Genomic DNA, 27,404 nt, shown 5'->3' with positions numbered 1-27,404 from the left:
AGATCTCGTGGGGAAAATCATTCAATCAATTTCCATTAGCTCTGAGTTTACCATAGATACCTTTCATCATTTCCTTCTATTTTTAGCTCTTAATATGAATGGATATTGGATTTTATCAAGTGCTCTTTCTGTGTGTAGTGAGATGATCCTGTGGTCTTTATTCCTTATCCTACTGATTCGGTATAATACATTAACTAATTTTCAGGTGTTAAACCAATCTCACATTTCTGTAATAAATCCTACCTGGGCATGATATATAATCCTTTTTATATGATGCTGGATTTGGTTTGCTAATATTTTGTTAAGAATGTTTGTATCTTCAACCTACAAAAGCTGATTGAAAGAAAAAAAAAAAAAGAACGTACTTTATATTCATAAAGGATACTGGTGTGGTTTTCTTTTCTGACTTTGATGTCAGATTTTTAAATCCTTTTCTTTTTAATCCCACAACCATAGGATTTTGCGTTTGTCTTTTGTAAACACTGTATTACTTAGTTTTTAAAAAATCATTTAATACATTTACATTTAATATAATTTCTAATAGATTTGGATTGAATTCTAGCAGTGTATTTTGTGCTTTCCGTTTGTACTAAATCTTTATTTTTCTCCTCTTTCTTGCCTCTCATTAGATTATTACTTCTCATTCTACTTTTCTCTCTACTGGTTTTGAAGTTATGTACTCTACTACCATTCTTGTAAAGGTTAACCTAGAACATTTTAAATGAATACATATCAGAAGTAATTGCTATATCTACCCATATCTGTAATAAAATAGGGATCCTAGAACACTAACTTCAATTATTCTCCTCCTGACTTAGTACTTTGCTGTTGTATATTTTAGTTGAACCATGTTTAATTTTTAACTCACTAATTGGTAGTGCTAAATTTTACAACCAATGTTTGTTTAAATTTACCCACCTATTTGCCTCTTTGTTATTTGTCATTTCTTTTTTATCTCAGATCTTACATCTGGGATTACCTTTTTATGTGACTGAGGGATTCATTTAAATTTTCTTCAGTGAAAAACTCTCAGATTTTGTCTGCAAATGACCATTTTACTGTCATCTTAAAAAATATTTCCACCAATTATAAAATTATAGGCCTTAGGTTATCAAAATTCTTTTCTTCTTAGCACATTAAAAATGTTATTGAACTATCCTTTGGCTTCCACTGTTACTGTTGAGAATGAAGATGATGAATTGTTGCTCCTTGGAAGACAATCTGTCCTTTTTCTCTGGCTGCCTTTAAGATCTTTCTTTTGACTCTAGTGTTCTGCATTTTCACTAGGTGCGTTAATAGGTTTCTTTTGTTCTGCCTAGGCTACCTTACTCTGTGGTTTGGTGTCTTGCATCAGTTCTAGATTATTCTCAGTTAGTACTTCTTAAGATTTCACTTCAGTCTCATTAGCTCCTTCTGAAATTTTTATTGGCCATCTCAGTCCCCGTCATGTCTCTTACCTTTTTTTTTTTAATTCACTTTGTCTCTCTGTACTACATTCTGGAATCCATCTTCCAGTTCACTAGTTGTTTCTTCAACTGTGTTTAATCTGCTGTTAAAACTGTTCAGTGAATTTTAAACTTCAATTATTATTATTTTATTTATAAAAGTTCTTTTGGGTTCTTATTCATATCTGATAGGGCATTTTAATTGTATCTTCCTCTTTACTTGCATGTTCAAACTTTAAAATTTTCTTGAAGTGTATTAAATGTGTATCTAAATAAGTGTATTAAATAACTATCTAAAGTATTTCTGAGTTCACATCCCTGTTTGATTTTTTCTTCTGCTGACTCTCATTCACGGTGTTTCATTTCCTTTCTGTTTTGTTTGTTTGTTTTTCATTGTAAACTTATATATCTTAAAATTTATCTGTGGGAATTTTTGAAGTCTGGTGTGAAGTTGGGGTCCTCAGAGAGGAATCATGTTTACCCCTTCCATTGCCACATATGTGGGTGTACTGCCAGTCTGGACTTTCAATTGCAGGCTCAAAGTTTTCTAGGCCACCTAGGTAGTGTGAATTCAAGCCTCCAAGCTGAGCATGGAGTAGCTTGTGAATATGACTTTCCAGGACAGAACTTGTTCTCCTTCTCTTAGCAGTAAGGCAGTTTTCTTTACAATCTTCTCAGGGAAGAGAAGATTTTTCATTGGCCCTCACAATGAAAGTAGAGCCCTTTGAGCGTCACAGTTTTATGTAAGTCTCTGCTATGAGACTTCCTGGGGCAGGCCTGGGCTCTGACACCTAGCCATCTATTCCTGGTGAAACCAAAGCTCAAGTTCATCACACTCATCAAATGCCTTCAGGACCCCTATTACCTCTGGGGATTCCACTTTCACTGAGTCTTCAGCCTTTAACCTCCCTTACTTCCTGGTCAGCTCATCCATGCTAGCCACAGATAGAATTTTAAATTTTTTAATAGCCACTTTTTAAAATTTAAAATAAATAGGTAAAATTAATTGCAATAATATATTTTATTTAACCTAGTAGATCCAAAATATCATTTCAATATATAATTAATATTTTTAAAACTCTTGAAATTGTTGACATTCTTTTTTTTCATACTGGGTCTTCGAAAGCCACTGCGTATTTTACACATTTCAATTTAGACATTGAGTTTTCATGAGAGCGACTTGGTCTGTATTTAGATTTCATAAAATTTACCACTGAAAAAGGAGATCCCCATGCCTAAGTCATTTCAAACATACTGAAAGGTTTTCTAATAACTGAATGAAGGATCTGTCTTTAATTTTTAATTTCAATTTATTAAAATGAAATGAAAATTCCATTCCTGGGTCTCAGTCGCCACTTTTGAAGTGCTGTGCCACACAGATTCAGCTATGGGACAGCGCTGCTTTGAACGGGCATGGCCGTGCACACGTGTGGGGAGGTGAGTGTGGCTCCCCCAACATTTACTCAAGCCAACCCCAGGGAAATGCTCAGTGAGTGCCCATAGAATGTGGTGAATGTGGATGGCAGGGACCATATGGGAGAGCACACTCTAGTAGTTTCCATCTCATGGCCCCAGTGCCCCTCTCCACCCCATGCCCCCAACAGAGATGCATCCCTGCAGACCCCTCCTGGGCTCCTTCTCCACAGCATCTTCCCCAAGTTCCCCTGCCTTGAGTCCCCAGAGCTCATGACCCACGCCTCCCCAAGGTCCCTAAGGCATGTCCGCTTGGGATTCTGGTTCTTTTCTGGTTCTCTGCAGCCAGGTCTGTTCCCTGGTGTAGCTTCGCAACTGGAAGGTGCTGCTCAGGAAACTGTGAGAAGCGTCCGTCAGTGCATGCCGGACACACTTCCAGGCTGTCACAGAGGCCAGGGAGCGCCTTGCCACTGAGGGGCTGGTTGCATCAGAAAGTTGGGCAGCCCGGACTGCCCTGGCAGCCCCAGTCCTGCCTCTCCTCGGCAGCTCCCCCTCCCCTCTGCTCCCCCCTCACCCCCACCCCAACACTCCTCTCTCTGCTGCTGGGCTGCTCTTGAGTGACAGGGCCGTAAATAGGCAAAGGCGGGGGCTCTGGCTGATCAAAGGGCTCCCTTTAGAAGCCGTCATTAGTTTGCTATTCTGGGAACTGGTTATTTTAAGGTTAGTGTATTTTTTCTTTCCTGAGGAGCCGTCTTAGTGGATGGCGGAGTCCTGAGGGGCTGCCCTTCAGTCAAACCACACAAGCCCTGTTTTGTCTGGGGTTCCAAAGATAAACCTATAATGAAAGCGGCATTTGACGCTGAGCACCACCACCCCGTTCCTGCGCAGGGGTAGGTGTGTCTGCCAGGGAGTCCCTGTGCCCAGCAAGCACCGGGGAGGCTTGCGGGAGGCCCCTGGGCCTGGTTGAGTCTGGCCCAGGGAGCCTGAGGTGGGAGCCCTTCGGGCCTGGCATTCTCACAGCCATCATGGCTTGGCTGGCCAGAAACCGAGGCTCCGTACCCTCCCCCAACTTCAGGCCACCCCCAAAGGCCACATCTAGAACCAGGCTCATCAGGCACCTCTGAACCGCAGCCCAGCTCTGCCTACAACCTTCTGTGGAAAAACAGTGGCCCCACCAGTGGCCAGGGGATTTCACACCCCTGAAGTCAAAATGTAAGGAAATGATGATACCCTGTGCTGGCATGGGTGCGGAAGAGCAGACACTCTTCTGTCTTACTAGAGGGTGGCAATTACTATAGTAACAACTCCTGGAAGCGACTCTAGCACTGCCTGTGGCAACTAGAAACCTGTCGTCACTCCTAGGAAAGAAAAGCACCAAGGTCAGGCTTTGCATGCACGCTTTGTCATGCAACAAGCTCAAAGCCATCTGTTTGTCCATAGAGGAGCATCATATATACTGAGACACCTCGACACCACAGCCCCAATGCCGACCACGGGCAAGCTTGCCGGCAGTCATTGCTCGGGAGGGATATTGTTGATGCGTCGCTAAGTAAGAAACCAAAGTTGCCAAGGAACGTGATCGCATCTCTGTGGAACCACACCACCCAGGATGCAGCTGGGAAGGGAGGCCAGGGAACAGCTGTACTCTGGGATACTGGGGCTGTTGGCCTCTCCCTTCCCAGGCCCAGCTCCTGGGCACTGGGACCGCCGTAGGCTTGGTTCTGAGATCCGTTCTGAGATCCACCGTGAGTTCTCGCCTTGTCCGAGATTGGGATGTGTCAGGTAGTTGGTGTGCTCATTCCGAGGTGTTTCTTTGTCCCCCAGTAAAGTGACTTCACATGGAGATGAGTGTGATGGGAAAAGGAGCCTCAGAAACAAGACCCCACCTTGGTCCTCTGGTCTCCCCTGGGAGGACCACCCCCAATCCTGACATCCCGTGAGGTCCTCCCCACTCAGAGGCTCCTCTCTGTGCCGCCCACTCTCAGATAGGTTGCCATGAGGTTGCCAGGGGTTGGCGAAGGGCACTTGTCAGCTGCAGATTCCAGCCCTGCCCTGGGACTTGGAGGGGATCACATCCCTTTGACCCCCAGGTTCCTCTGCCATACCATGAGCCCAAATGACCCTCAACCCGCCACAGAGACAGCCCCCACTAACTGTTGCTGGGTGATGGGACTGTGGAGAGCACCAGCTCAGGGGAGAAGCCTGTCTGATGTGGCTCCCGTCCTCCTCTGCTGGGCTTGTCTGCAGTGTCCCCACTCGGTGACACCAGGAGTTGGCACTGCCCCTGGTTCTACTGCAGGGCTCAGGACAGCCCTGGCAGTGATGCCCTAGCCCGGCCCAGCACCTACTGAGACAGCCGGGCCAAGCCCCATCCTGCAGGTGCAGTCTCACTTTGTCACCCTTGGTTACCCATGGGACCCTGAGCCCCATAGGAGGGGTTTATCACTCAGGGTCCCATCCACATCCAGCATCCAGCTGTGCACACAGGCCCACACACAGACCCCCTTCCCATCCCCACTTCCCATCCCACACAGGGCAAAAGCCTGACCTCCTCTTGCGCCTTTGGAGCCAGTGGCTGGGGTGCAAGCTCTGCCCCCTATACGCAATGGCTGTGAGACTCGGCGAGTCACATGGGCTCTCAGCGCCTCAGTCTCCAGGCCCCTAGTGGAGGGGACAATGCCAGCACCACTCTGCTGATCGCTCACGTACAAAGACCCTATGACGTGGGCAGTGTCACAAGCTCCCAGCCCAGGAGGCCTGCTTGGCTGATGGCAGAGCTCAGAGGGTGTGAGCATGAGGATGGCATCAGGGGCCCCTCTGCAAGTTAAAGTTCCGCCTCAACCCTCCCACGTGGCCCTGGCCAGGCCTCCTGAATCCAGGCTTGGTTTCCCCAGCTATCCAGCGGCTTCCTGCTTCTCTTACCCTCAGCAATCCCCCAAGAACTGTTCTTGTCCCTGCACTAGCATCTCTCTTTCTTGGGGTGTTTCTCTCTTAGCCTGTCTGGGGGACAACTGCCACCCTCAAGCCTCTCCTGAGTGACTCTATTTATAGGCCTCCAATGTTGGCCAGAGAGGAAATTTAAGTCTTTTTAAAAATTAAGCTCAAGTGTGTGTCAACTTCTGTGGGTGCAACTGCTTCGGAGAGGCTGGGATAGGACAGCAGGCGGCAGGGGCGTGTCAGGTGCCCGAGGCGGACGGTGGCCGGAGCCCGCGGTGGCCGAGCCCTCACTGGGCACTGTGTGCGGATCTATAAACAACAGCATCAATTGCGGGAGTCCGGCTGGACTGGCCGCCTGCAGGGGCCAGGGCGTGAGGGTGGTGCAGAGCCGTGTCTGTGCGGCAAACCCTGCCCGGCTGCCCTGGCCAACCTCAGAAAAACATGTATTTTGGTCAAAATGGGCCCCTTTTTAAACTTGTCACCCCGTGGGTCAGGGCACAGCCTGCCCCCGGCTGGTTCTGCATATTAAGTAGTGGCTTGGTCACCACCAAAAATAGATGTCCCGACCCGAGCCTCCCCTCCCTCCCGGGGAGGGGACCTGGCTGTGCCGGCCGGGCTGGGAAACCGCGGGCGGTGAAGGCAGGACGGGGCGAACGGGCGGCACAGGCCCAGCACGTCCTGGGCCCTCCCTGTCAGGTGTGGACCCCGAGGTTGTGCAGGGCCTTGGCGGCAGCTGCGAGTGAGGGTTGGGGGGTCTGGGCCTCCCGGGCTCGGTGGCGCTGGCGGCAGGTGGATGCCCAGGTCCTCGCCGCGCCGCCCCGGCAGGGGGACCGGCTTCCTGCCCCGGCTCCGAGCCCGCAGGTGGGGGCTTCCGCCTCGCTTTGGACGGCGGCGTCCACAAAATGGCTGACGCTGCCGTTTAAAACTGGGACGCGGCGCACGGCAGTCCCTGCACGGAGCCGGTGTTTACTTTGCCGCGCGAACAGCCTTTCGTTGCCCGGGTTCCGAGTGCTCCAGAGGCAGATGGAAATTTTTGTGGATTAAACACGGGGCCGAGGCGCGCTGGGCTGTTTGGGTTGGCAACCTGAGTCCTCCCCACCCCGTTCCGCGTCCGCTGCTTCCCGCCCTGGTCCGGCGCTTCCATTCATGCCTTCCCGGGTCCCTCCTCCACCCCTGCAGGCCCGGCGTCCCCTCCCGCACTCCCGCGGCCTCCGGGGGTGGCCCTGCAGGCCCAGAGCAGCGTAGGCCTGAACCCTTCTCCAAGTTTGGAAGACGCTGCAGGAACAGGAAGGGGTTGCTCCTCTGAGGGCCCTTCTCAAAGCTGGAGCCCCTCTGACCACCAGATCTTTGTCTGTGAAACAGCAGCCAGTGTGTGGACCAGACAGTAGTGGATGGGGTGTGCCCACAAGTCCAGCACCGAGAAAACCCCCAGCACAGGGTCCCTTTCACAGTGGCCTCTGCTCTCAGGAAGGTAGAAAGCGCCAGGTGGATACGCGGGGCGGGGCCGTGACCTCCCTGTGCAGACCTCCCTCTGCACAGGAGAAACTCTCTTAAGAGGTTGCAGGGTCTACGGGCTCCCAAGAAAGGTCTGTGCGGGTGAGGGAGCGCACTCTGTGGATATCTGGAGGAAGAGCGTTCTGGGCGGAGGGCACAGCAGTTGTGGGGTGCGGGCTGAGGCGGTGCCTGGAACACCTTGGCAACAGCAGGAGGCACTGGCCAGAGCCACGGACAAGGGGGAGCCTGGGGGCGCAGACCACCCTGTGAGGCCTCAATTAGAGGAGATGGGGGCTTGGGGCCCCCGGAGGGCTGAGATCCAGCTCATGGCTTTAGCAGCGTTATTCTTGCACGTTCAGGATTAGCTGAGGAAGGCAAGCCTGACTGCGGGGCCAGCACGCAGGCCCTCGCCCCCTCCCTGCCCTTGGTCCCCCACATAGGTGTTGTAGTGCACAGGGCCCCCTCTCTTCCCCGCCCCCGGGAGTCACAGATCAGGCACATAAGAGCCATCTGTGTGGGCGGCAAGGTGGCTGCCTATCTGCTGCCCGCACAGGGACGCTTGTCCAGCAGGGTGAACACCACGTCAGGGCACTAGCACCCGCCCCCAGGGCAGGAGCTGCTGAGGAGATGCTGATGCCTGGGTGACCCATGCTACTTGGCCACCCATCCTCACTGGGCTGCAAATGGATTCAGCCTCATGGGCATCAGGCAGGGCCCGCCTGGGTGTACCCAACAAATGCACGAGGTCTTGTTCTAATGCTCTGTGATGTCCCCTCTTACTGAGAGGGACCATATCCAATAACGGGTGGAAATTGCACTAGCTGGGTCATGTGAGGGCTCTGAGCTTTCTCCAGAACCCAGGAATATCCTCAAAACTGAGGCTGGGCACGGTGGCTCAAACCTATAATCCCAGCTCTTTAGGAGGCCAAGAGTTCACGACCACCCTGGGCAACATAGCGAGACCCCGTCTCTATGAAAATTAAAATAAAAAATGATCCAAGCATGATGGTGTGTGCCTATAGTCCCGGCTACTCAGCAGGTTGAGTTAGGATGATCGCTTGAGCCCAGGAGTTCGAGGCTACAGTGAGCCATGATCGCACCACTGCACTCCAGCCTGGGCAACAGAGTGAGATCCTGTCTCTAAAAGTAAAAGTAAAAAGTATTTTTTTTAATGAGGCCCTTCTGGAGGGATGGAGGGACCAGAAGTCATAGGAGCAGAAAGGAAAAAAGCAAAAGAATCCTTCGGAAGCACCGTGTGCATTTATTCATTCACCTTGTGCCACTGCCCAGAGCTGTGTGAGTAGGATGGGCTGGCCCCCTGCTCCTTATAATGCACAGCCCCATGGCTGGGCAGGGGGATGCACATAATGACCCGTAATTACATATCTGTCTGTGTGAAGGAGAAAGTTCTGGGTTTTCCCAGTCAGTGGAGTCAGGAGGCCAGAGCCAACCAGGAGTGAGTGAGGAGGAGGGTGACACAGGGTGGAAGGGTGTCCAGTATGTGCAGCCTTGCAAAGGCCCTGGGGCACGAGGGCACATCCTCCTGAGGCCATGAGAGCAGGTGAGGCAGAGCTGGTGAGCGAGGGATGGCCCAACCAGGCCAAGGATCCAGGGATGGCTCTGGCTTCATGGGAGGAGTGTTACATGGAGGTGAGGGTGCAGTTCCAGGAGTGATGAAGGGCTGCTGTGGGATGAGGGATGGCATCAGCACCTTGGACTAGGGTGGAGACCTTGGGGAGCCAGTCCCCAATCTGCCAGCCCCGCTGATGAGAACAAGCAGACTGAGGGGAGAGATTTAGAGAAGGACCCAGGCTTCTGCTGTGAGCCCCCAGGTGGGGATGCTTTGTTTGGAGGGGTGCGGAGGTAGGAGGGTCAGGAGAGTCCGGAGCTTGGTAGGCAACCAAAACCCCAGTGCTTAGAGGTCAGGTGGAAAAGAAAAGAGGAAGAAGATGGGGGTGTGAGAGAGATGGGAGGCAGCGAGGAAAACCTCAGGGAGGCCGTGGTCAGGGGCTGCACAGGAGAGGAGCAGGCTCATGGGACTCAGCCCTGAGCCCAGCCAGGCCCCCAAAGACACTGGACCTTAAAGACACAAAGACATGACGCATGTGTGTTCACAGACTAGTGGGAAGCAGATGCCGCATGGAGGGGCGTCAGGGAGTACATCACCTTCCCAGGTGAGGGTGTCCTGGAGGAGGCACAAGGTCTGCTGGGCTGGACCGGACCCAGCAAGAGAGCTTGAGCCTGGAGGGCCCCCTGGCCCCCATCTCCCACTTTCAGCTTCAGCTCTGAAGCCACCACCCAGAACCACATACCTGTTCTTCCCAAGTTTGCTCTCCCTGGTGGAGGGAAAGACGAGAGGTCCACGGATTACCTTGTCTCTTGAAAGCAAGATGCCACCAGTGGGGACCAATGTACAGAGACCAGGCCCAGCCTGCAGCGGGTGTAGCTCATCACACCCCCAAAAGCTGCGCAGGGAGGAAGGCAGGCAGGCAGCACAATCAAGACCCTAGTTGTTGTAGTCCCAGCTACTCGGGAGGCTGAGGCAGGAGAATGGCGTAAACCCGGGAGGCGGAGCTTGCAGTGAGCTGAGATCCGGCCACTGCACTCCAGCCTGGGCGACAGAGCGAGACTCCGTCTCAAAAAAAAAAAAAAAAAAAAAAAAAAAAAAAAAAAAGACCCTAGTTGTTTGACGACTCAGTCCTCTGCCTGTGGTTGGTGGGGGTCCAAGGGGTCTTCCCATCTGACTCACCACCTCCTCCCATGTCCCACTCAACTCCACCCCACAGCAGCCAAGAAGCCAAGGCATCACTTGACCTTCCACTGCCTCAGTCTCTGCATCTCGCCACCCCTACCCCCGACCTCTCAGGTGCTGTAAGGATGAGGTAGGAGTGGCGGCTATGAACTGAGGCCTTCACCTCAGGCTGGAGCTCAGAGTAGTACCCGCTGCTGCCAGACCTGCAGTTGGGGCGCTACGCCAATGTCTGGGGAGGCCACAGACCGGGCCCCAGGGTCTCAGGTGACCTGTCTCGTGTATCCCACTTCGTTTCTCTCTTTCCCTAAAGTTGAAGCTCTGGAGCAAAACCAGCCTGAGTTGTGAGCCTAGGGGGTCCTCCTCCTCCACCCAGTCACAGAGCAATTGCTAAAGAAATAGTCATGCTTGGAACCAGGGTGGGCCCCACTGAGCTTCCCCCAACCCAACCTGGCCTGAGCAGGCCCCTGATCTAACCCACCCTACCCCACACCCACTGGGGCTCACGTGGGGTTTGGCCAGCATCCCTAGAAATCAGAAGCCTGCCCCTAATTCTGCTGGCTTCTGGCTTTCCGTTGCCATGGTGACACCCAGCCCCCAGCCACAGATCCCGCCAAATCTTCCCTGCCGTTTTGCAAGAAACAATATTTTTCTGCTCCACAAACTTGGCGGGACCCTGCCTTTCCCCGGGTCCATGAGGAACCCCACGGGTTCCTTGCCCTGGAGTCTCTCCAGCTCTCATCCCCTGAGCGCCTCCACAAGCAGGACTCCCACAGGGTGGGGGCTGGGGGAGCAGGGGGTAAGTGTGGCCAACCCCATGCAAAGGGCTTGGAAATGGAGGCCCCTCGCCAGGGGAGACCGGCCTTCGGCCCCTGCCCCACTCACACAGGGACACCCTTTGTGTTTTTCCACATCTGAGAGCCACTGACATTTCTTAGATGACGTTTTCTTGAGCGCACTGTGCCTGGTGCACCTAAGTACTTATACCGCAGCAGCCTAGAACCGACACCTGTGAAACCATTGGCTTATGGCACAATGCACTTCCTCCCGGCGTGCATGAAAACATAAACGTAAATATCAAAATACACAGGGACTATTCGGACACCACCTGAAATCGTTCCATGTCCCGCCAGAAGCCAGCACAGCCCCTGGCCCCCTGCCAGGTGACGCTGCCCCATGGCAGCCACAGTGCTGATGAAGCTCTGTTTGAGATCACCGCCTGGCTAAGGCCAAGGTGGCCACGTCAGTTCTCATGGCTCCTCCCAAACTGAGGAGCATGGAGGACCCCAGGCATTGATGGCGGGGTGGCAGGAAGCACCCATCGCTTTCCTCTCCCGGATCTTCTCAGCACCGTTCCGCCTTTAGCCTTTATACCCCGAGGCCAGGCGAGGCCTCCCACTGCCAACCCAGGCCTCTCATGAGGCCTAAGTAGTCCTCATTTCCTCACTCTCACAAACACCCTCTCCATGGGGAAGGAAAATGTGCCCCGCTCAGCCTCTCATGGCTGTGTCTCCCTGCCGCAGAGCTGGGCCCAAAGATAATGAGCCCACTGAGGTGCAGGCGGTGGACAGGCCCAGGAAGACCTCGTGGGTTTCCCAGGAAGACAGAGACTGGGAGCCATTCTTCCCAGCTACAGCGGCTCTCGGCCTGTCCTCGTCCCCACACAAGCCCCCACTGCTGCGCCGTCCCTCCCGCACCACCTGACAGATGTGACGGTGACAAAACGATGGGGCAGGGAAATGTTCGCCATTCGGTGCCAATAAAGGCGTCCTTTATCCCGACCGTAAATGGTTTCTGTGTGGAGTGAGACTGTGCCTGTCCCGGGCCTAACCCCCCAAGGGCCAAAGAGGCGAAATTAGATCCGTGGGGAGAGATTTTACAACGTATGGGCTGGTGGCAAGTGGTGGCAAACCGTCCCCACGGGGCCACAATGGGGCATTGTTCACAGCCTCACCTGGGCTGTCTCCAGCACCCCAGGATTTACGAGGACTCAGCCCAGAGCCTCGATGCCGGCCGCTCCAGGCAGACTCGGGGAGGGGCGCGGGGGAGGCCCTGTGAAGAGGAGGACAGTGCTGGGGGCTGGGCCACAGAGAGGCCAGGCAGCACTGGCCCCAGCCCCCAGCTCCCCAGTGACAGCCAGCCAGGAACAGGCCCCAACATGCCTGCAGACCAAGCGGGTCACATCGCAAATGAGCCCTCATGCTCTGTGTCCCCCACTGGGCAGCCAGAGCTGTGCCCAGCAGGGCCAGGAGGCTGAAGACAACCTTCCCTTGGGCTTTCGGTGATGCCAGCTCCGGCTGCTGTGTCATCAAGGTCGGGCTTGACTGGCCTCTTCCTCGCAAACCTTCCGAAGCCCCCCAGGCTCCCGTGGCTGTACCAGCCCTGCACCTCCTGGCCACCTGCCCCTGCCTACCCACCACCCTCACTCGGGAGCTCCAGGGCCCTTTCCCCACGAGCATCTGACCGCCTTCTTGTATGTCTTGAAGGTTCTTTGCCTTCTCTGTGCAGCAGGGCCCTTCTCAGTGTGGCCTGGCCCCTCTTCCTCCCCCGGGCCCTGTACTTCCTCCATTCTGCCCCTTCTCCTGCGGGGCCTTTTTACAGCCCCCAGCCTGTGCCTGTACTCCCTCCCCCAGGAGCCTGCCTCACCCTGACCACATGGCCTTCGGCACCCAGTTCGAGTGTCCCATCCTGTGAGGCCCTCAGGCACAGGGGACACCTCTTCCCTTTGGGCACCTGCCCTACGTACTGTGCCAGCCTCCAGGTTGGCCCCAGCAGCCGAGGCTGCTCAGGGTTATGGCCAACCCAGGACACTGTGGTGGGCAGATGCAGCCCCTTTCCAGGTCAAGTTCAGTCCTCTCACCCCCACAGGGGACCTAATTGCACAGCCATCCACAGCGGCCATGGGACAATACTGAGTCTTGAGTTAGGGATATCTCTCCTCAACCCTGACAGCAGCCTCTTTTCCTACCCTCAGTGCCCATACCTGTGGCCCAGGCCAATGCAATTCTGCATGGTGCAAACCCACATGGCAGCCCAGAGCCTGGGAATGACTGTCTAAGAGGAAGGGACTGGACCATCCACACCCTGGGTTCCCTAACACCCTTACCTTCCTAGTCACCTCCTTTCGGCTTGGCATCAGGAGGGCTTGAAGAAGACTCCTCAGCCCCACCTACAGACCCAGCTAGTTGCCAACCACCTGGGGTTGTGCCCAGTCCCCAGAACTCACTCGCCCATGGTCATCTGAGCTGTTCCCACAAAAGCCTTCCTTGGGATCCTCAGCCGTCTGTGGGGCCTCCTCACTGGGGTCACCTTAAAAATAGCTGTAGAGGGGTTTGCGGCAGCAGCAGCAGACGTTTTTAAACTAATTCATTGGTAATGGCAAAATTATGCCGAGTTCCCTGAAAAAAAAATACCCACTCTATTTCCTCATTAACATAATTGCAAACAGAACGAATTTTCTTGATTTCGTGTAAACAACAGCTTGAAATAGTTTATAATCCTTGCAGGTATCAAATTAAGTTCTTACTTATGGTCTGGAAATTAATTACCCTTGCAGCGAGACAAATGTGAAAACTGTGTATTTTTGACAAGAAAATGAAGCAGCTATTGGGGAAAATGTAACTTAATCGTAGCAGAGAAAATTGTTTATAAATTGGTTGCATTGTTTGAACTCTCGCCTCTGTGGCTCAGGGCTGGGTTGATCTATGCATGTACATTTGCCTAATTTGGGACAGGGGAAGGGGCTGGAGGGGCAGGAACAGGAAAGGGGGAAGGAGAGGAAGAAGAGGAAGGAGAGAAGAGGGTACCCAAGTGAAGGAGCCCATGAGGAAGGGGACATTAGACTAGAATGCAGGTGGTCACGTGGCACTTACCCGGCAGGTGAAATCTAAACAGGCACCTGCAAAGGAGGACAAAGCAGCTCCCTTGGGTAACTAGGTAGAGGACACCAGCTGGCGGGGGGCAGAGCAAAGGGCCTGGGGCAGGCACGTCCCTGGAACAGAAAGGGAGCCAGTGTGTCTGCTTTGAAGTGAGTGAGACAGCAGCGCAGGAGAGAACTCTCAGAGGCAGGCGGGGGACGGACCACAGGGGCAGTTGTGCTCAGATTCCACGTGACTGTCCATCCATGGTGGGCCAGGAGGTCACTGTTGTGGTGACAACCAGCACTCTTTGAAATGGACTGAAGTGGAATGTGATGTTTAACTTCTGTAGCTGTACGTTCAAGTGTGTGTGCAAGAGAGAGTGTGTGTGTGTGTGTGTGTGGTGTGTAGCATGCTTGCATGCCTGGACATAGTATGTGTTTGCATGTGTGGTGTGGTGTGTTTGTATGTGAGGGCAGTGTGTGTGTTTTGTTGTATGTGGTGTGTTTTCTACGTGTGAGTGTGGTGTGTGTTGTGTCTGCGTGTATCATGTTTGTGTCATGTTTGTGTGTGTGAGTGTGGTGTGTATATGTTGTATCCAAGACAGCCAAAGGGAAGTTCCAAGGGGCTCATGCACTGAGTGTCCAGGGAGCAGCATCTGTGCTGTCTGCAGGTGGTCACCATTCTCCATCCTGTTACAGCAAATACCTTCCTCTGCATTTTTCCCTTGTGTTTTATTTGCCAGGAGTAGAATTTCTGGGTCAGAATCGGAAACATTTAGAGGAGCTTCTCAGTAGAGTTGTACAGAGTGGAAATGAGTTGGCAGTTTACATAGGGGGGTTCCGGTCACAGCACAGAGGGGTGTGTGTTTCTGTGCCTGCCCTCCTGAGCTCCAAAGTTCCCACACCTGCCATCAGTCCTCATATTTATCTGGGTGACCCCATGACGAAGATGCAGAACTGAGGTCCGGAGAGGTCTGGGTAGCTGCCTAAGGATGGGGTAGAAGCATGGCGCCAGCTCAGCCACCCTTACGTCTCCAGGCTCCCAGCCAAGGTCTCTGATAAGGCAGCTGGGACCTGGGGGCTGTGAGCAGATGCAGACGTCCACAGTTCCCAGAGCTCTGACCCTGCGCTATCTCCAGAGCCTGCAGCCCCACCCAAAAGGCCCGGAGGTCGAAGATCTGGGATCCTTTCCCACCACCTTCAAGAAGGGAATAAAGCCACTTCCTGCTCCATCCCAGTGGCCTGAGAGTGTGGGAGAGACAGAGGCCTCCCCAGCAGGGTAACCCTGCAAAGAGGGGGCGAACAGCAGTTCCTGCTTCTTACCGGGTAGAGGCTATAGAGGTTTCCAGAGCCTCAAGTACAGGCAGCTGAGCCCAGACCCCTGGGCTGTCCTTGGCACCACTCCCAGCCCCCACCAACTTTGTAGCCTCTTTCTTCCCCACCCCACATGCCCCACCTCAGCCCAAACCTGGGTACTCCCAGCTGCAGCCCTCCCCACTTTGCCTGCTCTGAGGCTGTGTAGGGCCCAGGGAGTAGGGGAAGGGGCCTGGGTCCCACACAGGGTTGAGGTGGCCTTTACAGAACCGGGGCCCAGAGCAGCTGTGGCTATGAAGGTTCCAAGCTTGAAGTGGAAAAGGTTTTGATGCCAAGGTCCAAAGCCCAACTTATCATTGTGTAAATCTGGGCACCACATAGCCTCTCTGTGACTCAGTTTCTTCAACCCTAAAATGGGGACACGCTTGTGGGGGTTCAGGAGACCCCATTGAGCACGGAGAAGAGCACATGCTGTCCACTCAGTGACCATCTGCCATCACCATTCCCTGAGTTGTGGGAGAATTCAGCTGTGGTGAGAGCAGAGAACAGGATGGCGCTGGAGCAGGAGGAGAAGGTGTGGCTGGCAGGCACTCATGAGGACAGAGTCTCAGAGCCCACTCTAGAGAATGTTCCAGAAGTCATGGGAAGGCAGGAAACCAGGTGTGCCCAGGGTGGGAACACTGGTAATGGGAGGTGCCAGAGCCGGTGACAGAGGCAATGGAGGTGGGTGCAGGGCTGGGGCAGGGCCAGGCAGTGGCTCCTGGGGTGCTGGTGGCCCAGACAGACTGGAGGTGGTGAAGGGTAGAGTGCAGTCAGGTTTGGAGTGGGTCCACTCTTTGCATAGACCAGCCCCCTGGAGGCTCCCCAATTCCAACAGGATACTGGGCTCCATGGCTGTCACGTGGAACTGTCTGCAGGTGGCCTGGCTTCTGACCCACTCGGAGTGCTGGACCCTGCCCTGTGCCTGTGGGGGCGGGCACTCACCCGCCCTCGCAGTCCCCTCTAGCTCCCCAGTTTCCTGCTGGCCAGTTGTATCAGCTGGCCCAGCAGCAAAGACTGCAGACCAGGGGACTTAGGCGAGAGAAATTTATTCCTCATGGTTCTGGAGGCTGGAAGTCCGAGAGCAAGGTTGTGGTAGGGTTGGTTCCTGGTGAGGGCCCTCTTCCTGGCTGACAGGCTGGGCCTTTCCTCTGTGCTTACACATCCCTGGTGCTGCCGCCTTCTCTTGTAAGGACGTGAGTCCTATGGGACCAAGGCCCCGCCTTCACAGTCTCCTTTAATATTAATCACCTCCTGAAGGCCTCATCTCCAAACACAGTCACATTGGGGATTAGGGCTTCAACATGTGAATTTAGGAGGGCACAGTTCAGTTCATAACACAAGTCCTCCATCGGGCCACTGGGGCGTGGGGAGATGCCCCCACTCCATGCTGAGAGGCAGGAGGTGAGAGAGGGGAGAGCTGTGGGGCGGGAGGTGTCCCTGCCTCTCAGGGCCGTGCCCGCTGCCTGCACCAGGGAAAACCAGCAGTGACAGGGATGGTGTCCCCACAGCCCCTGGGGCAGCACTGCCTCCTCCCTTGCCCTTCTTGGCAGCACACAGACCTCAGAAGGCTGGAGCCTTGGGCAGGCCCAAGCACAGAAAAAGCCAGAACAAGGTCTGGGGTCTTTACCTCCAGTGGGGTGTTGGGGGAGCTCCCTATTCTCTGTGGCTGGGGGCAGTTTCACCAGCTGCAGAGCAGGGCACGTTCACCCAGACTCACACCGGCCCAGGATGTGCTGAGGGCGTCGGGGCCAGTCCACCCTCCACTCCGCTTTTCCGGGGTTCAGGCAGGGGGAGGCCGGGGGGTGCCCAGCTTCAGCCACACCCGCCTTCTGACAATGCTAAGCCCACCTGGTCTGTGAGCTGTTGCCTCTGTCCTCACAGTGACAGCGCTGGCTTTGGGGGCAGCAGGACAGGGGTTTAGCCCTGGCTCCGGCCCTGTCCCCAGCCGGCAGCACTGGGGACACCAGCACAGCCTCCCAGCCCTCATCAGTATTAACTGTCATCCGAAGGGGGCCATTGAGGCAGCAGGGAGCCTTTCCTGGAATGTGCCATCCTTGGGCACAGGCAGCCCTTCATGGGCCTGCACAATGTCTATTAATTAAACCCCCTGGAGACTCCAGGAGCTGGGGGCCTCGGCTCGGTGCCCTCTCATAAAGTCCTGCTCTCTGGGGACCGTGGCTCTGGCAGCCACCCTGCCTCTCAGGCGCCAGCCCAGTGCCTCCTGGGTTCCCGGGGCATAGGGCCAGACCCCAAGGATTAGTGACGACAGGCCCAGCAGATGCTCATTCTCCCGGTCACCCCCTAGATGACACTCACTGGGGAACAGATGGGCCAGGTCCAGAAAGGTGGCATTTGCAGGGTGGGGTTGTCTCCTGAGGACTGCAAGCTAGAGGGGAGAAGCCTCTGCATGCTCCCAGCCCTTCATCTCACAGTCCCAGAAAGGGGAAACTGAGTGGCCATCCATCCTCAGATGTTCCCTGAGCATTTCCCTACTTAGTCCGGAAGGCCCCAGCCCCAGCAGACCCTACAGTGCTACCTGCAAAGGCCAGACCGGCCAGCCAGGGAGGTGGGCTAGACAGTGCCCTGGCCACCACAGGGCAACCCCTCGGCTCCACCTCGCCACCCGGAGGAGCTGACCCTGGCCGCTCTCTCAGAGCAGGAGGTGACATGAAGGGGAAGGTGGCAGGGTGGGAGTGCCCATCAGCCGGAAGGCCATGGGAGCCAATGGTGAGGAGCAGAGTGAGCAAGGGGCTCAGGGTAGCCCTGAAAACCCAGCCGGGTGCCCCCACGGGCACTCAGGAACCACCCTGGTTTTGCTGGAGGACCTGCCATGGCTTTGCTGGAAGCCCCTGGGACTGTCCAGAGCATCCTCCCAAGGACTCGCCCCTAGTCAGGAAAAAATAGGGCCCCAGAGTCAGCAAGGGCTTCCTGGGGGCCCAGGTCAGCCGGGATGGTGACAGGACTTGGCAAGGTGAGGATGGGGCTTGGAGGATGTGGCGGAGTTCTCATGGTGTGTGTAAAATGATGTTCCCTCCAGACCATGGTGCCCCCTGGGCTCTGGAGAATGCACTTGTGTTCCCAGGAGCTTTGGGGGTACCCAGGTGGTGTGGTGGGTAGCAGGAGCCAGTTGTTCCCAAACCTCGCCCCTTGCCCCTGCAGGCACTGGCAGAGCTGGGGGTGATGGGGCTTCAGCGGAGCCCGCCAGGACTGGGGACACAAGCCTAGGCCTGTGCCGTCTGCAGCCCCATCTCCAGGTCCCGGCCTGCCCTAGCCTGCCCACCCCCAGCCTGTCCCCCAAATGCCCAGGGCTGTGGCCTGCCCAGACTTGCCAGGGAGCTCCTGGGCCCTTCTTTCTCCTGGCCTCTCAGAAGCACTCCCTGATGCTTTCCCTACCTCCCTCCTCCCCTCTCATCCCCACTTCGGGCCCACCAGCTCCCACCTTGCTATGCCCAGGGACCCCAGGGTCAGCTTTTATGCACACTCAGGTACTCAGGACACCCCACACCAGCCATTGGATAGGGCTGCCTCTGTCATCTGCTCCAGCCACCTGGCAGGTCCCACTCGGCTCACACAGAGCCTTGCCCAGCATGTGGCCACAGCCCCGGCTGCAGCAGAAGGTCTCGGGGAGTCGAAGGCAGAGGGGAAAGGACGGGATGGCGGCTGCACCACATGGGGAGGAGCCTGGAGCTCCTTCTGCATTTTCTTTGGAAGTGCTGCAGGGATCCACTGGATTTTCTACAGTGCGCAAGAGCCCATTAGAAGAGACAGAGGCAGCAATGGTCGCAGGGCTGAGAACAACTGCAGTTCACCCGCGCCGTGCGCCAGCTCCCACCCCTACCCATGCCGCATGCCTGCTCTCCACCCAGCCCTGCAAATGCCTCGGCACGTCAGCAAGCACAGGCCTCCTGCAACGTCATTTCACAGAAGGGAAACTGAGGCACAAAGTACTCCACCGCCACCAAGTCACCCAACTCAGTGGTAGAGCTGAGATCTGAATGCAGGACGCCTGGTCAAACCCATCTGTGAACCAGAACCCCGCCGCCCTGGACAGAAACAAGGCCGTGTAGACGGTGCTGGGAGAGATGAGGGGAGGGAAGGGATGGAGGCCAGAACAGAGCCGGCCACTCCCCTCGGAGGGCTGGGTGTCACCCCAGCTTTGTCTGTCGATTTGTGGAGAGCATCGCTGAAATTTCCAACTTGACAGGGTGGTTCCAGGGCTCATATAGAAGCATAAAGAGGTGAAAATGGCTGATATTTCTAAAGGCAAAAGCTAATGAGTAGGGTTGCACCACCCAGCATGAAGTTGCAGCCACCGTTCTCGACACTCTCCTGGCCCTTGGCACAGGACGAGTCTCGCAGACGGAGACGACACCAAGGCCTTCCCCTGTGCCCGCTCCCAGGGTCTGGAGCTGCTGGAAATGTGTGTCCGCACCATGAAATCAATGCTGCTGTTCATCCCATCTTGTGTATAAGGAGACTGAGGCACGAGCCCACAGTTACATAGCTGGGATTTGTCCTAGGCCACCTAGCTCAGGCCACTGGAACATGTGACGACACATTTGGTCAGGGAGAAGCAGCACCACAGAAAGATACAATGCTGACAGGGACGGCAGAGTTCCGCAGGCAATGAGGCCCCCGGGGTAAAAATGAAGCAGTTTGAAAACAAAACCAGGAAGAGTGCCTGGCCATCCCCGGCCTGAGTTTCTGCCCATGGGCAGCGGCCGGACAAGCCCTCTGGTGTCAGCGGGTCAAGCTGAGCCAGACGCGGAGATGAGGCTGAGAGCCGGAAGCAAGGGCTTTGTCTCTAGAAGACACAGGGGTGGTTCACAGGCCCCTGGGGACCCAGGTCACAAAGCCTTTCCCCCAGTTCCAGCCTGGCCGGGGAAAGCAAAGGCTGCAGCTGCACAGGGCCCCTCCCTGCCAGCCCAAAGCTGCTACCAGATAGCAAGCTGGGGAGAGAACTGCAGCCGACAACAGAGAGGGGCTACGCTTTGCGTGTAAAAACTCAAATCAATGAGAAAAGCACTCACCCTGCAGTAGGAAAGCAGCAAAGAACTAGAAAGACAATTTACCAAAAGATCTGAAGGTCCTCCCTGCACTCATCCTGTAAGATGGGCTTGGTGAGCCATGGCTGGAGGGCCTCATCTGGCCCCACTGCCTGTTTTTGTAAATAAAGTTTTAATAACACATAGCCATACCCACCAGTGGACACATCATCCCTGGCGAACCTTACACCACCTTGGCAGAGTTGAGTCGTTGTAACAGAGATCGTGTGACCGACGTGACCGATGAAGCCAGAACAATTTACTCTCTGGCCCTTTAGAGAAAAGTGTGCTAGCCCTTTGCCCTAAGAGTTTCAGTGAAGAGACGCAAGATGCAGAAATGAACCTAATTGTGTGGTCTTCTGTGCTGGGGAAGCTGAGGAGAATTGGAAGTATGAGCCGGTTCCCTGCTCCAGAAATCGCTCTGATGACACGTATCACGGGGATTAAAAAACATTCCTCCCCCCTTGACCTCATAATCCTCCTTCCAGGATTCTCTCCCTAAAGAACAAATCAGAGTTATGCACAAACAAGCTAATCACAGCCTTATTTATAATAGTGAGAAATTGGAAACAGACCGCATGTGCAGCATTTGCGGGATGTTGGTTCTCGTTATGCACATTAGGGACAATTATGCAGCTTTCAGTCATCCCTCAGTGACCCAGGAAAATGCCCCGTGTACAAGGTTACTGGAGACAAACATGGTCCCAGCTTGTGGGGTGGGGGGTGGCACACAAAACATCACCTTGCGGAAAATGCCCCAAAACGTGTCTCTGCAGGGCGGACTTAGAGATGTGTTTTTGAAACAGATTTTTTTGTATTTTTCAAAATTTCTCCCATAAGTGATTCTTACCTCTGTAATAGAAAAAGAGTAAACAATCAATGTGGAGTGAGGAAGAAGAGAGGGCGAGGAGAGAGGAAGGGAGGGAGGTACGCAGAGAGGCAGCAAGGGGACTTCCCTGCTTAGGACGCCAGCCCCTCCGTAATTTGTCTGTCCTTCCCAGCCTGCCTGGGGCCACGTGGGCCGCTGCGCTCCGTGAAGCCTGGCTTCCTTGTCTGTGGTGCCAGCCGTGTGGAAGGGTAGGCGACCTGCCTTGGGCTGTGTGACGCAGGCTTGCCTCTTCCTTACCCCGGTCATGCCCAATAGCTGGGCACCAGGTAACCTGTCTGTGCTCCTCACCGAGCAGCTGGACCACATCTGCTTTCCGAGGAGGGTACAGCTCACCCTTCCCTAACGTGCTCAGCCCCAGCTCCCATCTCCCACCTGCCCTGGGGGGGCTCCCCATTCATTCTCTCCGTGGACATCATCAGAGGCCCAGCTGTGCCAGGCCACTGCCTGGGAGTACATTCGGGCTCAGGTTTCCCTTGAGGGTGGCCCCCACCTGACCCCTCCCCGCCCCTCTCCTATGCCCTGGGAGAACAGCGTGCTGCCACGAACAGTGAAAGCCTGGCTTGCGTGCTGGCCCCAGTGACACACGAAAGCCTTCCGCTCCTCCACTCTCAGGCCAGCCCGAGAGGGACGAGGGATGGCACCGGCAGTGGCATGGGGAGGGGTGACATGTTGGGTGGGGTCCCTGGGGCTGGGGTGCGGCCCCTCTCTGCAGGCCCTACAGTCTATGACCATGCAGGGAGGGTGCGGGGAGTCTCGGCTCTTTCGGAAGGCGCCAGCATTTCCTTGTCACAGAATGAAGTAAATGGGACGATGAAGAGGCAGTGTTTAAATGGCTGCTTTAGCCTGTTTGGAAGTCTGCTAATTATTCTCTTGAGGAAAGAAATGCAGGTTCATTATTATAATGAGCTTTGGGCAAAATATGTCATCGAGCCTGACAAGCCGCAGCGACGCCTCGAACGTGGCCGGCCCTGAAAGGCCTCTTATTCTGCTGGAAGCTAATTGGCCCGGGGTCTTCCCAGCCCTGTGCTGTTTGTGTGCTATTTTAATTCGCTTATGAAAAGCCCCCGCTTTGATGTCCAGGACCAGATAAGGCCGGGAAGGGACCCTCCATGAAGAGTGGGCCTGTACCGCCCGCGGTCACTGCACTGGGCCTCCTCGCCCCCCCACTCCGGGCCCAGGGCCAGCACGATGTCATGAGGTAACTGAACAAACAGTCCTGCTGAAAAATATGCTTTTGTTTCACTAATAAATCCCTCCTCGGAACACTCCCGGGCCCGGCTCTCCTCAGGCCCAGCCTACTGGGGCTTCCCGCCCAGCGCCTCCGCAACCCGCGCCAGGATGGCCGGTGGTGGGCACAGGCGAGCGAGGGGCACCCCCCACCCCTTCCCGGGCCCCCCTTCCCTCAGCCTCCTCCCCACCCACCCAAGCTGCCTGCCTTTCCCACACTCTCCTCCCTGGCTTCCTGCCACCTACCGGCCTCTTCCGACCTCTCTCTGCCCCTTTCCCCCATCACAATGCCCCAGTGACCACCTTCCCTGCCCACCATGCCTCCTGGCCTGCAATCTGGTCACCAACTTGAGGCTCCCCCAACCAGCCCTGGCTGCAACATGAGGGAGGCAGCAGTAGAGAAGGCCAAGTTTGGGCGCCCTGTACAGCCCCCTGGAGCCTCGGTTTCCACATCTGTAAGGATGAGACAGGAACGCTCTCTCTGGGCGCAGGGCCAGTGGTACCTGGAGCCCTCCCCACTGAGTACCTGGCCCAGTGCCTGGCACGTGGCAAGTGGAGGCGCCTGCTTCCCGCCCCTCTCATGGGCACTGCTGTGGGCACCACTTGGGCACCCTGTGGGCTTATTTTCCTTGCCCGCTGCCAAGCACCAGACCAAGATCTGATGCCATCTGTCCAGGGCATCGAGGGTGAACCCATCCAGGCTGGCCCGCCTTCCATCCCTCTCCTAGCACCCACTCAAGCTCCTGCGATATCCCAGTGGAAGATACTGGAGGTGTTACAGGGATGGGCTAGAACTCGGTCCTGGCATCACAGAGCTGCCCCAGTCAAAAATATACCATGTAATTACAGACCAGGAAAATTACTGTGCAGGAACAGAGCAGGGCACTGTGCCGGAGAGGAACAGGGGTGGTCAGGGAAGACCTCCGAAGGAGGAGCATCTGAAAATAGCATTCAGAGTTGCTATTAATAGGCTTTGATGCAGAACTGAGCAGAGAAGAAAACAAAAGGGGACCATAATATCGCCATAGAGAACTATCATTAATTTTTTAAATGGGAGTCCTTAAGTAGGTTGGTTGATTGAGTGATTGATAATCTTGGTTCCATTTGAATTTCTAGAAAATTCCAACAGTACAAAAAGGTCTGAAATGAAAGGTAAATACCTTCATCACCACGCTCCCTTTCCCTAGGATACCCTTGTTATCCTAGAAATGCCCATCCTCAGTGTGAGGGGAGCAGCACTCCAGACAGTTCTCTGCATGTTGCATAGAAAAAGGATGATTAGATAGACGGGCAGATTAATGGATTGACAGATGGTTGTATGGAAGATTAGGGGAGGGATAGATGGATGGATGGATGAACAGATAGACAATGTGTGGGTAGATGAATGAATAGATGGGTAGACAGATGGAAGGATGGATGAGTATATGGATGCATGGAAAGACAGAGAAGTAGATGTGGGCATGGATGGATGGATGGATGGATGGATGGATGGATGGATGGATGGATGGATGGATGGATCGATGGATGGATGGATGGATGGATGGACAAATGGAGGAATGGAGGAATGGATGGATGGATGGGCGGGTGAGTGGGTGGGTGGCCAGACAATGGATATGTGAGTGAGTAGATGAATCAGTGGGCAGACAGACAGACACACCATCAGAAACAAATATAAATGTGAAATCAAGGGATGCCTACAGCTTTTGAATTGTTGATTTTTTTTTTTGAGAAAAGAAACCTAAGTAAAACAGAAGTAATTGCTGAATTCAGATAAATGTTTCTTCACCAAAAGAGAAATTCATTTCTAAATGTCACTTTCAGGTTAAGGAAAAGAAAATGTGGGAAGCTGGACTCATTGTGAGTTTCTGCGGTCTTCTCTCAGCTTTGTGTGGTAGCCAGCAATGCTGCAACCACGCCCCCGCGACCTCCTGGTACAGCACGTGTTCATTATGGATTGTTGTTACCGTGGCTTTGGTCCAGGTTTTCAATGCTTGTGCGCAGCTCAGGGGCTCTGCTTTCCTCCGTTTGTTCGTCTTGGTGCTGTGTACGAAGGTGGCAACAGACTCCCCATAGTCCTGTCTCCACAGACGCCTCTTCTCAGTTCTTCCTTTCCAGTTGGACTCATCTCCTGACTGGTTGGGTTTCTGCCTCGGTTGCTGACTCCAGAGGGCCCCACGGCTCGTGCCTGCTTCCCTGCTATCCTCCTGTGCACTCTTGGTCTCTATCATCTCCACCGTGTACTCATCACTCCAGGCCAGTGCCCTTCTCTCAAACCCCCTTTGGTTCTAGCCATGTTTCCCTGAGCCCTTCCTCTCTCACTCTAATTGATGCATTTTCCTCAGAAACCCTCCTGCCTTGCATCATTCTGCAACTGACCTTTTTTATGGCCATCCCAGGTTAGGTTTACTGTTCCCTGGTACTCAGACCTGCTTAATGCTCATTTCTTCAGTTTTCTGGGGAAGCCTCAGGGCCCTTCCTGATAAGGACTGTGTGGAAGGTAAGCATTCAAAGTTCTTACATGGTGAAAATATCTTCATTCAACCATGGTGCCTTATTGATAGTTTAACTGGGTATAGAATTTGAAGCTGAATGTAATTTTCCTTCAGAATTTTGAAGACCTTGTCCTATGATTTTCTAGCATCCAGGCTTACTATTCAGAAGTCTTACACTTGCTTTAGTCTCATACTTTTGTAAGTGGCCTTTCTTTTCTTCCTGGAAATGTTTAGTATCTAGCATCTGGACTCAGGGGTCTGAATTTCCCAGTGAAGTTCCCTGTTGGATGGCTTTGTTCATTGACTGTTCTGGGCACTTGGTGAACCCTTTGGAAACTTTAGTCCTTGAGCTCTGGAAAGGTCTCTGCATGATTTCTCATCATTTAGGCCACCATCTCTGTTCTCTCTTTCTGAAATTCCTTTTAAGTCAGATCGAAGACATTTTTAATGAGACTTTGATGTCTCAACTTTCTTCTCTTTTTTATGGCATTATATTCTTAACTTTATCTCTTCAGAGTTCTAGGAAATGATTTTAGCAGTCCTGTTTTTAATATCCCAGAGCATGTGCTTGCTCTCTGACCATGGTCATGGCATTCTGCCCTTATTTGATAGGCACAACAGTTCCTAGGATCTTTCTGGAGACTCCAGATACATCTTATATCTTAAGTTCTGCTTAATTCCTTGATCTTCTGTTTATGTTTGGCCAGCCAGGCCCCTCTCTCTCATGTTCTGAATGTTTTTCAATGTTTGCTCGGAATCTGTGCATGGATGGGCCTGCTGGCATTGAGGATGTGTTGACAATGACTGGGGGAGGTGCGTGTCATTACACTGAGGAACCCTATATGTCAGAGCTCTGAGGCCGCTGCATCTGAGGGCTTGGACTCAAGGTACAGGGCTGGCAGCCGGGAGTCCCACCTGGTAGGATGCTCTGATGTGGTAGAGGGACAAGCCAAGGACCTCACGCTCAGCCTCCTCCCATCCTCTTGGTGCTGCGGGCCTGCTGTGTGCCTCCACGAGGACTCCCGCCTTCCCAGCATGGCATTCAGAGCAGCAGATGGCTTGGCCTCACCCCCGTCCAGTCCTGACACCCTTACAGCCCCGGTGAGACCAGGGTAGGTGTGGACCCTAGTGTCTCCTCAGGCTGTGTAGCTCAGCAGTGCTGTATCCTGTCTAGAGCCTGTCACGCCCCTGTACAGATACCCCAATCCAAATGGAGCCTCCCCCAGGAAGCCCCTGGTGGGAATCAGTCCCTGCGGCCCTTGTCCGGCTTCCCTGGCTCATTGTCCCTGTTACAACCCAGATTTCCCCTATCGTAACTGGTCCTAGCCTGTGACCTCCTGGGGTGGGGAATCATCTCTGCAAACACAGCTCCTCTGCCCTTATCAGTGCTTTGTGAAGGCAGCAGAACGTTCTCCTGAGCCAGTGTCTGGGTCAGTCGAGCAGTGGCTGCCAAGTCCACGGGCCTGCATGCATGCGGCTGTGCCTGTGTCTGTGCTGCTGGAGACCTTCTTGAGGTTCACTGCCCTAAAGCCCTCATGGGGGGACAGAAGATGAACACAGGGCCCTGCTTGGTCTGACAAGCCCAGCCGGGGCCCCTGCCGAGTGTCGGGGTGGCTGGCAGTTACTGAGTGATCCTCCTTCTGGGCTGCGGTCTAGGGCTGCACATTCAGGATGGGGATGTCCCAGTGGGCGTGCTGCACGAGGGTCAGCAGACCCCTGGCTGGAGGAGGTCAGTGTTGGGGGCTGTGTGGGAGGCGGTGCGGCAGTGGGCCTGGGAGCTGAACAATGGTGGCTGGGATGGGTGGAGACCACCAAGGAGGAGGGGCCGGCAAAAGTCCTGCTTCCTGCAGGCTCAGGCCTGGAAAATGGCACTCAGTGAGCAACACGTTCCCATTCTACAGTTTCCTGAGCTCCTGAGTGCCCGCCGCGGCGTGACAGGGGGACAGTCCTCACAGAGGCATGCTCAGGCCCCGCCCCAGGCAGACCCCACGCCCTGGCACGCAGCCCAACCGGCTGTGCCGCCTCTCGTTCCTGTCCTCCTGGCACCGCCGGCCACCTCGCAGCCCACCCCTCATGGTTCTCTAAGCCACCTCCTCCTCAGGAAGCCTCCCAGGCATCCATGCTCCCTGCACTGACCCCCAGCCCCCAGCTTTGGCCAGGCACTCCCAGGTGGCTGATCCCCACACAAACTTTCTGTTTCAAGGAACCAAAACACCCCTGAAACTTGTCTAAGAAGGAAATGTGTCAACTCACAGACGTGAAAAGCCTGAGTCCCTCCTCAAAGTCCTCCCCTCCCTCCTCCTCTCTCCTTCCTTCTTCCCCCCTTCCCTCCTTCCCTCCCTCTTGGCTTCCTTCTCTCCTTCCTCCCTGAGACCCGGGACGCAGAGGAGGGTTCCATTCCCTCCCCCACCCTGGCAGTGCTCGGGGGCTCCAGTTGAAAATGATGGGGGACATATTTGCATCACAGCCTGCCCGGCTGGCTCTGTGGCCCCTGATCT

General features: G+C 54.5%; 1 protein-coding gene across 2 annotated transcripts in view; it reads left to right on the top strand.

Moving 5' to 3' along the window:
* Positions 1–27,404, top strand: part of KCNQ1 (potassium channel, voltage gated KQT-like subfamily Q, member 1) — a 405,403-nt gene that overhangs the window by 341,389 nt on the left and 36,610 nt on the right. The gene's annotated exons all lie outside the window — the stretch shown is intronic.

This window comes from Mandrillus leucophaeus, unplaced genomic scaffold (assembly GCF_000951045.1).
Source record: "Mandrillus leucophaeus isolate KB7577 unplaced genomic scaffold, Mleu.le_1.0 Scaffold325, whole genome shotgun sequence".
Taxonomy (NCBI): domain Eukaryota; kingdom Metazoa; phylum Chordata; class Mammalia; order Primates; family Cercopithecidae; genus Mandrillus; species Mandrillus leucophaeus.
The sequence above is the reverse complement of the archived record's forward strand: the minus strand, read 5'-3'. Positions and strand labels throughout refer to the sequence as shown.